Genomic DNA, 16,881 nt, shown 5'->3' on the forward strand with positions numbered 1-16,881 from the left:
TTTGATAATTTGATCTTCTTATTTTTGCAGTCATTATTTTTATTTCAAACATTTAGCAGTACTCTTTCAAGAAAAAAAAGACACTCATAAAATGCTTTAAACTACAGTATTTTTTATTTTTACAAATCTTCCGTAAAAATATGTCATAAGACCTAAACTATAAAGTAACACAGGTCATTTTTATATTACCTTACGTTTTGTATCTCAGTTATTTTTAAATTCGTTTGAAATAATGGAATGAATGACACAATTTATCATTGAATAATTTTGTTTTGGATGTGGAGCATCATTTGACTTGAAAAACGATCTATATCGAAAATCTTGTGTTACCTAAATCACCATGATTTACGTCATAAATATATCAATCCGCTTGATATTACATTTTAGATTTTTACAATTTGAAAGCAAAACACAAAACTGATAATTTGACAATTAATTTCAATACTTAATATATCGGTCTCGGTAGCCTAGTGGTAGATCGTTCGCTTCGTGATCGGGAGGCCCGGGTACAATTCTCGTTCGCGGCGCTCATATCTAGGACGTAAACATACTGGTAGTGAGTGTTCCTTCGCCAAGCGCTCGGCACTAGCTAGAAGTGAAAGTCACTAATACCCTAATCAAGTTATATTTGTATAACTTTCGTGGTTTATAAAGCATAAACTTCCCAACCCTGGTCAGTGGTTATACAGTATAACTTGGGTAGTTATTCCGTAAATGTACAAAGAAACCAAGGCTGTGTTATTATGTTCGTTGATAACGTTAACACACTCTAAGAGTTATTCTGAGGACCTCATTAACAGATTAAGATTAATTAAAGCTGAACACGACTGTAAATAGGCATACGCCATTTTCGATAGCATTATCTAGGCCTTTCAACTAATTTTTCAAGTTGCACATATGGTAAAAAACATTGTATACATAGATTTATAGGTACATAAAATTATCAAAAAAGATAATAGCTTATGCATACTTTTAATTACCTCATTAAAAAGTTTAATCATTTATAATTGACTTTTCCGATGTTATGTTTAAGGACAGGTAACTCAGGTGTGAAAAATGACCAACTTAGTGCCGATTTATGAGTTATCGTTTATAAGAATGACATATAGGCTGCTTCAGCATTGGTATTGTTATATACACAAAAGGGTTCCTTACATTGTCTCGTACACAAAAAGTTTTGACCAAGAGAAAGAGAATGCCTTCACTCTACCTGAAATAACAGGGTCAAATGAATGGGGAACAGACTATATTCAATAGTTATAACTCTCTTTGACGATTATTATGAAGAAGAAAATTTAATGTCATGTTTTTTTGTGTTCGCGCTTTTTCGCTTCCTGTGTAAATATATATATTTTTACAAGTAAATACAACAATTGATCATCTTATTTGTGTTACTAAGCACGAAGGGGAACAACCAAGTATAAAAATTTAAATAGGTTAGAACTGAGAAGAAGGGTAGATTTCACTTTTTATTTTAATTAAAAATTTTAATTATATGCAGCAAACCGGTGTCTGCAACAATACAGTAAATAAGTTTAACATTGGTGTTAAATTTTAAAACCACTGGATTCTACTGAGAGCAAAGATACACTTGGAAAATGCTAAAAACTGCCTTGTGTGTAAACAGTTAGATACCCCGAGCCTGCTCTAAACAAGTTTCAGCAGTGAGTTATCGTTCATAACACCGACCCCTAGCGGCAGTTGAAAGGCCTACATTATCTACGATACATCAATACTAGCGACTAGGGTATACTCGTCGCTTTCGTTACACCTGACTGCTTTATTGTCAAGAGTATAGGCGTGGAATGGCGACCCGTGTTCGTGCTGGTTATCTTGCATTACCTTTGTTTACATTTTATTGCAGTTACGTTTATACTGCACTGACTTATACGACTATAATTGTAAATTTGGTATCTTACTTTCCTGCATTAGACGAAGTATTACGTTATTATTTTTGCTGCCGAGTCCTGGATAGCATACGTCCGTCTACACCGGTGTTGACTGATTACACTGAACAGTGACCAACTCCTGTCCTATTTATAGGGGTCTGTAGAGTAGCGAGACTCAGGATGTAAATGGCGGACAAATTCTTTTTACGAATCATGTTCAGCTTTAATGGAATATCATGGAAGTTTTAGATTTAGGGCGGAATATGTTATGATCACATACGTATAGATGACGTATAGATGAACCGCGCTGTTAACAAACGCATTTATATCTTGAAGAGAAGGAATTCTTGTCTGATTTCTAACTAGATGAAATATTCAACTTTTGTTTGCTTGTGAATTAAAACGTCCATCTCGAGATTTCTCACTCATGAATATTAAGATACCAGCACTTGCCGATGGAGAAGACTTTTTTAACCAATGCTCGGCACTCAAGGCCATTGAGCAGCCAGGGATTTTTTTGGTGCCAGCATATTGTTCTTATCACACAATAGTATTCGAACCCACAACGTAAGGATAAACTCCATTCAAAGCGATTCTAGTGCATAATTTATGCTCAACAACTGCGCCACACGAGCGACTAATAATCAAAGTAGAGTATTTGAAGTCTGTTTATATAGGTAAACTTCGTTATCTCGACATCGACGGGACAATCGGAAAATGCCGAGATATCAGAGTTGAGACTCGACGTCCTTTACTGCAGTAAAACCATAGACCTAAACTGAACAGACGTGTAACTAATGGTACCTACCTGTCTTCAATTAGATTATAGCTCGTTTGTTTCAGCTATCCCTGTATATTTATTAGAAAATCTAATTAGTTATTCACAATTGTAATTTATGAAATGCTGTTTTTTTTTAATCTAAATCTTCCCATTTTACTATAAACAGTTTTCCATCCAGCTTTCGATCCGCGTGCAACTAGCTCTGTCAGAACAGGATAGGAAGTGCGCTCTATAAACTCCAAACTGGAACGGTACAAAGTCGACTTCTGTGATTAATTAATACTAATGTTAAAATTAATGCGTATATTTTTTATTATTTCATTTCACTTCATTTTTATTTCATATAAATCATTCATCATTAATTTTCATTTCATTTTCAAACCTAAATTTAATTGGATTGCGCATTAAACAGCTTATTGATGTTACACATGCATTTATATTATGGCTGATGCACGTGCATGTTGTAGATTTGATTGTTTCCTGTTGAATGCATTTTTACTTTAATTCTTAAGTTTTGTTGAATTCAATATGTACATTGTACATTGTTATTCGGTTACTTTTTTCTTACAAAATATTAAAGTTTTGTTAGATTTCGACATAAATAAAGGGTTTTACATTTACCAGAATCGAGAAGATTTAACAATGATATAACACAAGCTGATCTGAACATTATTAAACATTTAACGTATCAGAGACGCCGAGGGGGCTTGGGATTACTATAAAAACACATTTCTACAGAGCAGTATGTAGTCAAAAAGTGGGTGTGAAAAGTGTGAACTTCTGACTACGTCGAGATACACGGAGTCGTCCGTGCATGACGAGCGACCAGCTGACAAACAATTAGGTTAAGTAGAGCAGAAAATTGACCCGATGTCGACATATACCAGGTAAATTTTGCGCTTGGGACTGTGAATGTATGTCGAGATAAGCGGGGTAGTCGACATTACCGAGGTCGACATATCCGAGTTTTTGCAAATCATTAATGTAGTAAACTAGAAAAGAAACTCGTTGCGAGCAACGAGAGGTCTTCCGTCCGATTCTGAAAAAACCCCCCGCAAAATCGAGCTGAAAAAGTGATAAAACTTTCATGGAAACAAAGGGGATTGAACCCGGGTCGCCAGCATGAAAATCCAAAGCGCTTACTATTACGCTATTGGGACCACAGCTCTAAATCTACTTTTATATATTTCTGAATAATGAAAGGCGGTTACTATTAATATTTTTGCGCCAAACGCCACTAGTAAATCTTCGCGCCTTTTCTTTGGAATGTCCAATTAAATAGGTGTTATAGCTTCAATGGAAATAAAAAAAGAATGTTCTTATAGCTAAAATTTCAAGGTAAAGAAATTGTTTTTAACACATTTACAAATTCTATGCATAGATAGATTAGTAACACTAAATCAGCGAAACTGCTATAATTTTTTTACTTTTAAAAATTTTCTGTTTATCCCCATACTGAACTATCCCTATTAGTTATTAAACTTTCATAAAAAGGTTGAAATGTTTCGCCGAAAAACATGTGTCGCCCTAGGACAGCCAAGGAATCAGATACCATTTATGTTCAATAACTTAAATCTATTCTTTGAGACAAGAATATTAATATAAACTCAATTCTTCTAAAAAGTGGTTTTACTATGTTTGTCTTTCCTATTGTTTAATATGACTCAAGTGTGCATGAGCAAAACAAGAGATACGTTTAATACTTACTATATACATCGATATTGTTTCTTAAAACTATTATTTGTAACTATGATTTAAGATCTGTTTTTTCCGCAAAACAAATGATAGTAAGTATGTATTTCATTTGCACATTTAGTATTTTCTTTTTCTTCTTTGAGAACCAGCCAAAACCAATTATAGAAGACGTTTGAGACGACCATCGATTTAAACTTAATTAGACACAGAATTGCAACGTAACTACATCGTGATAATCCCCGTATTCCTTTACATTTCATTTATCCTTATTTACTTTCTTTCAAACAAACGCTTGGCTGCCTCTGAAAACCCCTATTGCGAAATGTCGGAGTTGACATAGGTAGCCGCCATATTGGACCCGCTTCAGATTTTCAAATGTTAATATCTAGAGTTAGGATTAATGAATGTTCAAACAAATTATATAGTTAGCATTATAAGAACGGTTTCTATTAACGTTCCAAAAATAAATGAAAAATATTGAAAAACAAAAAAGTTAGAAAATACGGACTTTTAAATTCGCTTCCGCTAGCGACCGGAAGTACTGACGACACACGAAAACGTGATTTCACATATCTAAAAGTAATCATCTATTATCTTAAACAAGTCTCCAGTTAATATCTTAGACCATTTTCGCAAAAAAGGGGGGACAAAAATCCATTTCAAAATCAGAAAACTGTCAATAACTTGGAACCGAAGGTGAGTATTCCAAATTTTCCTTCTGATGAACAAAGTTCATATAATGACGCATAATTCCTGAAAGTTTCATAGAAAACCACCGGATAGTTTTCGAGAAATCGCCTGCACAAAATTTTGGGGAAAAAAAAAATAATAATAACTAGATGCGTTCTTGTTGCTGGTGCAACAAGCAGGTCTTCCGACTGATTTCCGTTAGAATTCTATGCTGCGTCATGCCATGAAATAGATTTCAGAATGTATTTTTTTCGTTTGCGTTCATTTACAGCAGCCATTCAACATACCTCATGATTATTACATGTATTCCTCAAAATATCTCAAAAATAGCTTTTAAAAATCGGCAAAATCTTCCATATGTGTTATAAAAGAGATAAAAGTCATTTGCAACTGAAAAAAGACATAAACAAAGAAAAAATTTTTGAAACGGCCCCAGCGGGATTCGAACCTCCGACAGTGGGACAAAGTTTGGTTCGGTCATATCTTTTCAATACATGCACGCATCAAAATACTGAAAATATATTTAGAATTCTCATAAGAAACACTATAAACCATGTAAATGCTAAAGAAAAATATTGAAAAACAAAAAAGTTAAAAAATGTGACTTTTTGAATTCACTTCCGTTTGCGACCGGAAGTGCCAACGGCGAAAAATAAAGGTCGTTCCCCATAACGGATTTCAATGTTCTATCACCTCAGTGAGTTTCATTTTCATATCTTTAGCCGTTCTCGAGAAAACTGCTGGACAAAATGCCTTTTAAAAAAAACAAAAATCCCCAAAAATCGCGAACGGAAGTAAATTTTGAAAAAATAAAAAACACGTCTGGAGATATTCTCATGATGCATCTTTCCTGAGAAAATCTTTGAAATCTATCCACTCATAGCTGAGATATCGGCTGTACTATGAAAATAGAATAATAATAATAATAATAAAAAACAGAAGGAAAACAATAAGGTCTTCCGAAGGAAGTCGGAAGACCTTAATAAGAAACAGTAGAATCACTAGAAGGTCTTCCGTGAAGACGGAAGACCTTAATAATGCCGGGACCGGAGACGGACGTCGACATATTCCAGGTTGTCGACATATCCGATGTCGAGATACCGAAGTTTACCTGTATGTCTTAACATGCATTCTCTGTAGGCACCAAAAAATATACCAGTACAACATTTTATATGATAAACTTTCTGTTCACCAATATTTCATGAATTAGAACAGCGACTAATACAATACTAATAACAATATAGCTCATATTTGTGAGGATAAGCTCTCGTTTTTATAAAAGTACAAATGTGAAAAATAATACACTTACGTTTTTAACGAGGCAATGCAGCAATTTGTACTATTTCTCATATCAGAGATGGACAATTGTAATTTGTTAATAACTGACATAACGAAAGTAACAAGTACTAGAGAACATGATCTGAAATACAGAGTAATAAGCAGATGTTTCCATTTCTGTTTATAATAACTATTTTTAAAACTATACATTCTGTAAATTACCAAAGAAATGTAAATATTTGTACTATTTACAAATTAAGGATATACAGTTTGCAGACAAATTGCTACATCTATTAATTGTTACTGACATAGGGGGACAAGCAAGTATAAGAGAGCATTAGTTGAAATGGAGGGTCCTCATTATTTACCATCATACACGGCCTCGTATGAATGAATCTCCTTTTCTGCCTTTCAAAATTACTTCAGAACAATGAATGTAGCTTTCAATTTTTTATAAAGCCATCAAAAGCTGTTTTTAACTAGTTATGAATTAAAGATTTAAAATATTTGAGATAGATATGATTTTTCAAACAAATTACAAACTTGTTGGTTTTTGAAAGCATGAAGGATATATGGAGATAACAAACAGTATTCAAAATTAAAGTCCATAAAACAATACAAAATAGGAGCAGAGCAAACATGGACCTATTACATGTATCATCTGATATACCCTTTAGAGTAACATTGCAATAAAATCAACGGTATGTTAATTATGATTTTTGGAATAGCAACACCTTTGCCAACACTTTTGCAGACAATTAATAGCTTTTCATTTTAGATTGATGTACATGATTTCTGATCTAAATTGGATTATAACAAAGAATTTCGGCTTAAATCTACAAATCTACATGTGCACATTAAGTTGACAATTGAATGTCTCATTCATGCACCTGGGTCTATTTACAAATCGTGAGCGAATCAAACATTGATGTAAATTTTGTAACATAAATGGTGTATCATAGCGAATGTGAAAGGGAAGGGGTTTGGGGGTATATATTTTTACTCCTCGGGCAAATTTTACAAATAGTAAGACCTTTGCACATGATTAAAGTTACTTTTGATGTAGTATTTTTAGCGATGTGAACGCTGAGCAGAATTTACAAAAGAATAGAAATACTGAAATAAAAACAATCTGTAAAATATCTAATATTGATTTCATGAAAATGCATATTTTAAAACTACCATCTGTTGTATTATTAAGTCGAATCATTATTTAAGGTAGCCTTTAAAGACCAGACGACAAACCTCTTTTAAGGACTAATGACACTCTGCTCTAATTTTTTTCAAAATAGATTTAAGCTCTAATTTTTTTAAACTTCCCAACGTTGATTTTTACAACGAGCTACAGTATCATGTTCGGATAAAAAAAATAGTGTTAGGTTGAAATGTTGTTTATCATTTCAGAAATGATTTTAATATCACATCATGATGTGAAGAACTTTTAACACAGAGAATAGTTTATCAATACAACACAAAATTTAACATTTGAGGTGTATTTGAGGGACAGTCCCCTTAAGGGAAGGCAGAAATAGTGGGTGAAAAGAATCAAGAAAATCTAACCAAGTATTAAAAAGAATTGAAATTTAAAACTTCTTGCTGGTTTACTAACTGTTTGATAGTGCATGTAAACGCATTGAGAGAGAGAAAAAAAAAAACACTTCCACACCAAGAATATAAAGTTTGCATGGATGCAAAAAATTGACCATGTATGTAAATGTATGTACTAGTATATAAAAGGGGCTTTGAATTTACTGAAAAAATAAATAAATTGAATTGCGATAAAGCAATAAACTGAAAAAAAATAATTCTACTTTTTATATTTGAGAAAAAAGTTTTTTTCTTAGATAATAATTATGTTTAAATGAATTGGTCAATAACATGTAAATGAATAATTAAAGGTTTGAATGTAAATAATAAATTTTAAGGAAATTGTGATTTTCGATTTTTGAACATAGAATGACAATCAAAAATGGTTGAGGATAGCAAACAGTAATCGATCTTTTACATCTACAATATTACAAATTCATTATCACTAACTACCGGAAATAGCAGCCGTCATTAACCATGGGAAACGCCGGATTTTACGAAGCTGAGATTAATAATAGTAAAAAATAATAATAATAAAATTTGTATAGCGCCCTATTTAAAATAATTTACTCTAAGGCGCTGAACAGACACTATTTCAGATATACAAGTAGTAAAATACAACACAATAATCATAAAAACAATAATCATAAAAAAATAAAACCTAAAGAGATCGTAACTAACATAAGAATAAGCTAAAATTATATGCTGCTAGACTAAGATCAAATTGAGATCACATTAAAATTTTCAAACAATACAGATTGTGCCCAAAATAAATAGTCTGAGGACAATAGAACTTGATAACTTGTTCAAAAAATAAAAAATTATACGTAAATTTATGTTTAAGCAATATATAAATTATATATGTTATAATTCCTCAATATTTTTAAAATTTATTTTTATAAATTTTATGTTTTTTAAAAATAATTTTTAAAAAGTTGTCGACTATTTTAATGGTAATTTAAGTTAAAGGTTCATGACATTTTTGCATCATTTTTTTTCTGTTCCTCGTTATACAGTACAAAACATTTCTTACCAAATTTGGAAAAAAAATCTTTTTAAAAAAAGAATCTATCTCTATCTTACCATCTGTGGGATAGGGGGGGAAATCACACTCCGCCATCACCATTAATCCGTGTGCATTATGAGGGAAAAATTAAAATGACTATTGATACTTCTGCTCTGAGGATTGGAAGCGCTCGGAAGTCGTTAAGATATTGATGTACAGCAGTTTTTCAGAGATAGTTACTTCACTCCGAGCTAACCTATATCTCTCTACCACGCATCAGTCACTTTTTATAGAAGTTCCCTTTACGGGTTGTTTCGTTTTCATTGTTTCTTGTTAGAACATTTACTAGCGCAATAAAAATAGAAGCTCTTGATAAAAAATAAATTATCCTTAAATTGTGCCAGGCGTATTTAAACAAAAAAATTCAGCAATCATGCTGCAAATAAACATTACTGTTAATTGCAAAATCAAGAGAAAAAAAATTATAAAAACATTAAATCATAATTTATGAAGATCCCTGAGCGAAAAATTACACTTGAAAGTTTAATTTGCTATATTTGCGGAGCTAACCACTATATTTTCCATGTCTTCTAAAAGTAGCATCCAGGTCAAAAAACTTAAGCAATGATTCAACAGAGTGAGTTATTTCTTATTTTGAGCTACTGTGGTTTTAAATGTTTTTCATCACTATCTCTTTATGGAAGGCAAACTTATTAACAGGTACAGTAATGTAATATATGGAGATAAGCTCAAAAGTCCAGTAAACAATACAAAAAATTGGAGCAGAGCAAACATGGCCCCTCAAAACATTAAAGGTGGAATCAGGTGCAGTAAGTGGAAGGAGAGAGCATCCCCTGCCGACCTTACTCCCGCCGTGTGCTCTTTGTCATGATATAGCAAAAAAAAAAAAAAAAAAAAAATCCGTCGACAATTCAGTGTGCATATAATGTCGTCAATTTAGTGTGTAAATAATGGCCTAACAATTCGTATGAAAAACGTCAGTCAGCATCTGCCTTAATGATAAATTGTATTTGCCGACAAGGTCATCGTCAAAAGAACGTCCGAAATAATTACTTTTAACGAGACTGCTGATATTCTTATATCAGTAACTTGTTTTTCAATCATTTACCTCGTTTTAGAAATTAGTCATACGCGTACGGAGAGCATGCTCTTGCGAATCGAATCAACTTTTGCCCATAACTTTTGAATAAGTGGATCTATGATTTTCATATTTCACGTATTCCTTGTGACAAGACCTTTCTTTGGATACCACCAAATTTGGCCTTATAACCTTGACCTTGGAGTTTGACACACTTTAACACAAAAATTCTAAACTTTAACTTTGTTCATAACTTTTGAACGGTAGATATCAGGAATTTCATACTTCACATATGTGTTTTTTGTTAAAAAAAACCTTCCATTGGACACTAATAATCTTGACATTTTTACCTTGACCTTAGAGATTTACGTACTTTAAAAAAAACTCCAACCTCGGCCATATCTTTTTGAAAGGTAAAGAGTAAAGACTTGGGCGTTCATACTTCAAATATTTAATCTTTGTGGGAAGACCATTTATGCAATACAAAGAACTTTGACGCTTTGACCTTGACCTTGGAGTTTGACCTACTTTTTTAAACAAACCTTGATCATAACTTTTGAAGGGTTTGGAACATGGCTTTCATACTGCACATATTCAATCCTAGTTACAAGGCCTTAAATTGGATACTACAGTGGCTGGAACGTTATTGTTGACTAACCAATCGTGTAGAATCGTTCGTGTATCGTGAATGATCGTCCGTGTAACCTGCGAGATCGTTCGTGTATCAGACTCAATCGTGTGCGTTTTTAATCGTGCGTTTAGAATCATGTAAATTTCGTTTTGTAAGTTTTTATCGGAATGTTATTTGTAAAATAAGCATTTCTCTTGTTTGTTTTTCTTAATTTATTAATTAAAATCCAATTAAAATGAAAAAGCGCAATTTACATAATAGAATGCAGAACGAACTAATTATCGCCCGTAAACAAGCAATATAGTAAGTCGTACAATATTAAGTTCTCGTCAAATAGATCGATCAATATGTGATAAACCGTACTTAGATCTTTAACGCCTTTTTGAAAAATCTGATTTTAATTATTATTTACTTCTTATTGTGGTCAAGATAATCTTGAAATCAATTCATTGAAAATAAATATATTTTTTTTAACAAAGAAATAAACATTTCTCAATGCTTACATAACTAGTAAGTCGACAAATATACATGGATACGGCATGATTTTCGGGAGTTTTGATTATCTGTGTTTATCTCTTGAGCCTATTTGTAATTAATTAATTTTAAATTTCTGCAAATAAAAAAGTTGAATAACTTATCAGACATTGAATCATTGGAAACATAAGGATAAAATTCGTAATTATAATTTAAGTCATTCCATGCTGCCATTTTTGTTCAATCGTATCCCCCTTTCTGCATATCCTGATATCCAATTTAATCAAATTATACGACCAACATACATGTACATCGTCTAATAGAACGAACAAAATCCGCTTTTTTTATCGGAGATATTTTTTATTATTTTTAATCTAAAATATTAAGTCTTGCATATATTTAGTTACAGAAATATCATTTTCCGTTTTTTTCTTCAAAGTCTATGAAATAATATTGATAATTCTTTGAAATCTTAAATAAGTATTAAACCGTATTTCGTTTTAGAAATATTGATTCCTAAATATTTTGAACTATTTTGAGTGAAGAATCGTGCGTTTGCGTTAACAATCGTGTAAGATCGTGTAACATGTAGAATCGTGAACGTGAAAGATCGTTCGTGTAACAGGTTTAATCGTGCGTTAATCGTGCGGAATCGTGCGTGTAACGTGATCGTTCGTGTAAGTTGTCAACAATAACGTTCCAGCCACTGTAACAACTTTGAACCTTTGGCCTTTACCTTGGTGTTTGAGCTACTTTTTAAAAAATTTAACCTTGGCCATAACTTTGAACGGTTAATGCTGGTGCTTTTATACTTCACATATTCAATCCTTGTGACAAGACCTTTCAATTAATATCAACAACTTTGACCCTTTGACCTTGACCTTGGAGTTTGACCTACTTTTAAAAAAGTTTAACCTGATACTTCAAGAATTATTCCTTGGCCATAGCTTTTGAACAGGTGGTGTTGGGGCTTTCATATTTTACAAATGTATTTTTATGAGAAGACCTTACTTTAGGTACCAACATATTAATTTTACAATTTAAAAAAGTTTAATCTTCGCTATGTTGTCATACGGTGGCATCAGTGTTTCATAAACTCATCTTGTTTTTCTAATGGCATTGAACGACGATCAAAGTTTAAAAAAAAGAGGGAATATTCTGTTTTTATGTTCAAATTGTACCACGTAAATTAACGCTTCAGTCAGAGTTATACAACTACTGATTAATAATAAAGATCAAACCAAATAAACCTTCATCCAACCGATGGTTTTGAAAAACCTCCATCAATTAAAGGTATTAATGATTAGAATTTTTCATTATTTTATTTGTTTGACACGATATCCTAAAAACCATATATATGTACTATGCTCCAGGAAATATATCAACGTTCTATTTTAGCCCTTCTCTAAGTCAACAACATTAAATCTAATTTTCTTAATGTATCTATAAAATATATTTTTTTTATTGTTTAATCTAGTCAAAAATGTTCCTTTCTCGGTTATTAAAAGCCATGTAAAACAAACTAAACATTTTTTTCAGGTGAGTTGGACGTATTGGTGTTCTTGAAACCATTTATCCTCGGGGATATCAATATACTTTTTTATCATTTTAATGTTTTAAATAAATTGCAATGGATATTAAAAATGGTGTTTATAGTTTATAAATATTAATAACAGCTGATAACATTTTTTTCATACAATCTCGATCCATATTCAATACATTTAACCTAATATTCCTCATACAGTGGCTGCAACGTTATTGTTGACAACTTACACGAACGATCATGTTACACGAACGATCCCGCACGATAAACGCACGATTAAACCTGTTACACGAACGATCCTTCACGCACACGATTATACACGTTACACGATCTTACACGATTGCTAACGCAAACACACGATTCTTCACTCAAAATAGTTCAAAATATTTAGGAATCTATATTTTCAAAACGAAATACGGCTTAATACTAATTTAAGATTTCAAAGAATTATCATTATTATTTCATAGACTTTGAAGAAAAACCCGGAAATGAATATTTCTGTAAATAATTTCGTGTAAGACTTAATCTTTTAGATTATAAATAATTATTTAGGTAATTCTCCGACCTAAGAAAACATTTTTTTTCGTTCTATCAGAAGATGTACATGTTTGTGGGCCGTATAATTTGATTGAATTGGATTTCATGATATGCAGAAAGGGGGATACGATTGAAAAAAATGGCAGCCTGGAATGACTTAAATCACAAATTATATCCGTATATTTCCATTGATTCAATGTTTCTCTAAAAATGAACTTGCCAATTATTTAACTTTTTTTATTTGCAGAAATTGAAAAAATAATTAAAAGTAAGCTCCAGAGATAAACACAGATAATCAAAACCCCAATATTATGTCCTGTGCATGTATATTCGTCGACCATAAATATTTATTAAGAATTGAGAAATGTTTATGTTGTTGTAAAAATATTTATTTTTGATGTATGGATTTTAAAAATATCTTTACCACAATTAGCAGTAAACAAGAATGAAAATTAGATTTAAAAAAATTAAAGATCTATGTACGGTTTATCACAATATTGATCGCGCTATTTGACGAGAACTTAATATTGAACGACTTAGTATATTGCTTGTATACGAGCAATAATTAGTTCGTTCTGCATTCAATTCAGTCTGTAAATTGCGCTTCATTAATTTTATTTGCATTTAAATAAATAAATTAAAAGAAGAGAAATGCTTATTTGCTTATTTTTCAAATGACATTCCGATAAAAACTTACAAAACGAAATTTACACGATTCTAAACGCACGATCTTGCACGATTAAATCCGACCATTACTTTTATCCTAACTGTAGAGTAAAACCTAGGTCTTACGAAAATGTAATTAAAAAAAAACTTTTTAGCGTCAGAATTTTAAAATTTTACATACGAGGGACGTTCAATTAATAATGTCATCGGTGCTCGGAAAGAAAGAAAAAAAACCGCTTTTCTATGATTTAGTCTTAATGATTTAACTAAAATATTCTCTTTTAATGAAAACACATGTCCGAAACATTTCTTCTAATTGTTTTTAGAACACATTTTTGAGTATGATCCTTCGTATACTGGAATATGGCAGATACTATGATTTCCTGTACTTGTTTTTTCATTCTGAAAGGTGTTTTTCAAGTTTGGGAAATGAAACAAGTCGGAAGTGCTTGCCAATATTGTTGGTGTGACAAAACATTAACTTTCTTTTTATCATCAGAACTCCTTTACTCTTCATGGCTTCTGGGTTTGGACGCTGTCATGAAGAAATTTAATGTAGTGAATTCCTCATTCTGGCTCCTTCCTCTCATAAACCTTTCACTTTTTTGCAAACATTTGGCTTTCTAGACTCTTCCAGAAATTGAATTAACTCCCCCAATACGAATTTGAACAAGACCACGAATATTTTAAAAATAGCATATAAAACTGTCTTTGTACTCTTGCAATTCTTTGCTCTTTTCAGCCCTTTGCTGTTTTGTTAAGTGTATCTCATTGTAAATTTGTTTTGAGGGTTTAAAGCAAAATGGTTTCAAGTTTCATTATCTGTTTGAATTTTAGACAAACATGGATAAGTGGATTTTTTTTTAAATTTTTGAATAATTGTTTAGATATTCCTACACACTATCATTTTCACTCATTTTCAAAACATTGGGTGACCTTTGAGTATTAAACTTTTTTTACTATCAAATATTTCTTTAAAACAGTGTAAACTATCCCCAAAATGATGTCTATCAAATTTGCTATGTGTCTTAAAGTCAACCTAACATACTAAGTGATAATTTGTTGAATTTTCGCAAATATACATTGATTGTTGTATGTCCTTGTAGCCGAGAACGGTATCCATTTTTGGTGCCCATTATACCATTTTTGTTCATTGAAATCCACCAGCTCATGTGTGTATAAAACAAGCATTGGTTGCTGTAAATTTCACATATTTCAGTTAATATATCTTTTGGATTCTTAACAAGTTCTACAGCAGCTTTAATGAAGCGTTTAATTTTACTCTAGTTTAGTGATTCTTGACTATTCATTTTAAATGCAGTGTCTTGAGTAGCCCTTGTTTTCCGGCTTCTCACAATGGAATTATTTGAGGTAAAGAAGAAGGATATGGAGATAACGAACAGTATTCAATCTCAAAGTCCATAAAACAATACAAAATAAGAGCTGAGCCAAAACGGACCCTCGAAACATCAGAGGTGGGATCAGATGCCATGGAGGAGTGAGCATCCCCTGCCGACCGGTCACATCCGCCGTGTGCTCCTTGTCATGATCAGGAAATAACGGAAAAATCCGTCGTCAATTCAGTGTATAAATAATGGACTAACAATTGGAATAAAAAACGTCAGTCAGCATTTGACTCAATGATAAATTGTATTTGCTGACAAGGTCTTTGTATCGATCATAGAACTTACCAAATGATGACTTTAAATGAGACTGCTGATATTCTTGTTTCATCAACTTGCTTGTCAATAATTTACCACGTTTCAGAAATTGTTCATACGTAGAGCATGCTCTTGCATATCGAATCAACTGAGATATATATACTCCGTATGCAGGTGATGAAGGTATATTGCTGCATAAGTAAGGGGAGTTGACGATAGAAAAGTTAGAGTCATCACGTTTATCATATAGTTTGGTTGTTAGATTACCATTAGGTTTTTTTTCAAGTAAAATATCCAAGTATGAAACAGAAGTTTCAGACTCTGTGGTATCTTTTATCTCAAGATCATCAGGATATATCGTATCGACGTAGGAATGGAAATTACCATTGTTAATTGACAATACGTCGTCGATATATCTAAATGTCGATTTGAAGGCCACAGCAAGTGCTTTTTTTCTTTTCACGCATAAGATTTTGCATAAATTCTGCTTCATATGAATATGAAAATAAGTCTGCTAATAACGGAGCGCAATTTGGACCCATGGGAATTCCAATAGATTGTTGGAATACCTGGTCTCCAAAACCCACATAGATATTGTCAATAAGAAACTGAAGCATCTTCTTGATGTCAACTTCAGAGTACTTATGTGTGCAATCAGAATCTATTTTAACAAAATAATTTTGCAAATGACCAATGACGAGGTAAGTAAATTTACGAGTTCCGTTTTTATTGAAGAAGCAGCTGTCAGTGATATCAAAAAGCCTGGATTTTAATTTGTCGTGGGGAATTCCTGTGTATAAAGTTGAAAAATTTTAAGTTTTTAAGTTGTGGATTTTTGTAAAGTCTTGTGATTTCAAATTGTCCAAGAGTTCTTTAGAATTTTTTAGTATCCACATCTGATTCACATCGCTTCTTGAATATATAGTTGCACAGTACTCCTGAAGTTTTTCCTTCACTTCTGTCAATATCTTAGTGAGGAGTTACAAAAGAGGCTTGGTTGAATATTTACTGGAACCTGCAATGTATCTTTGTTTGTAAGGATTCTTATGAAGTTTTGGAATCCAATATATATATATAAGGTAGTTCAAATTCATTTTGGCTCTGTGGAATATTAAAAGTATTCAAAACTGACACGAGATTTTGAAGAATTTCTTCCTTAGAAAGGGAAGTATGAGTATAAGTAGGATTACCATTTGTAGAATTAAATCCAAGTTCTTCTAGAATGCAATTTATATAATGAACCTTACAAACGAAGACAATGTTGTTACCTGCTTTGCCGGCAGGAACCAGTACGTACTGATCGTGTAATCTATCTAATTTTTTTTTCACGTCTGGTTTATTAAC

The sequence above is a fragment of the Saccostrea cucullata genome, unplaced genomic scaffold (assembly GCF_032062105.1).
Source record: "Saccostrea cucullata isolate Sc308-1 unplaced genomic scaffold, CSIRO_AGI_Scuc_v1 ctg380, whole genome shotgun sequence".
Taxonomy (NCBI): domain Eukaryota; kingdom Metazoa; phylum Mollusca; class Bivalvia; order Ostreida; family Ostreidae; genus Saccostrea; species Saccostrea cuccullata.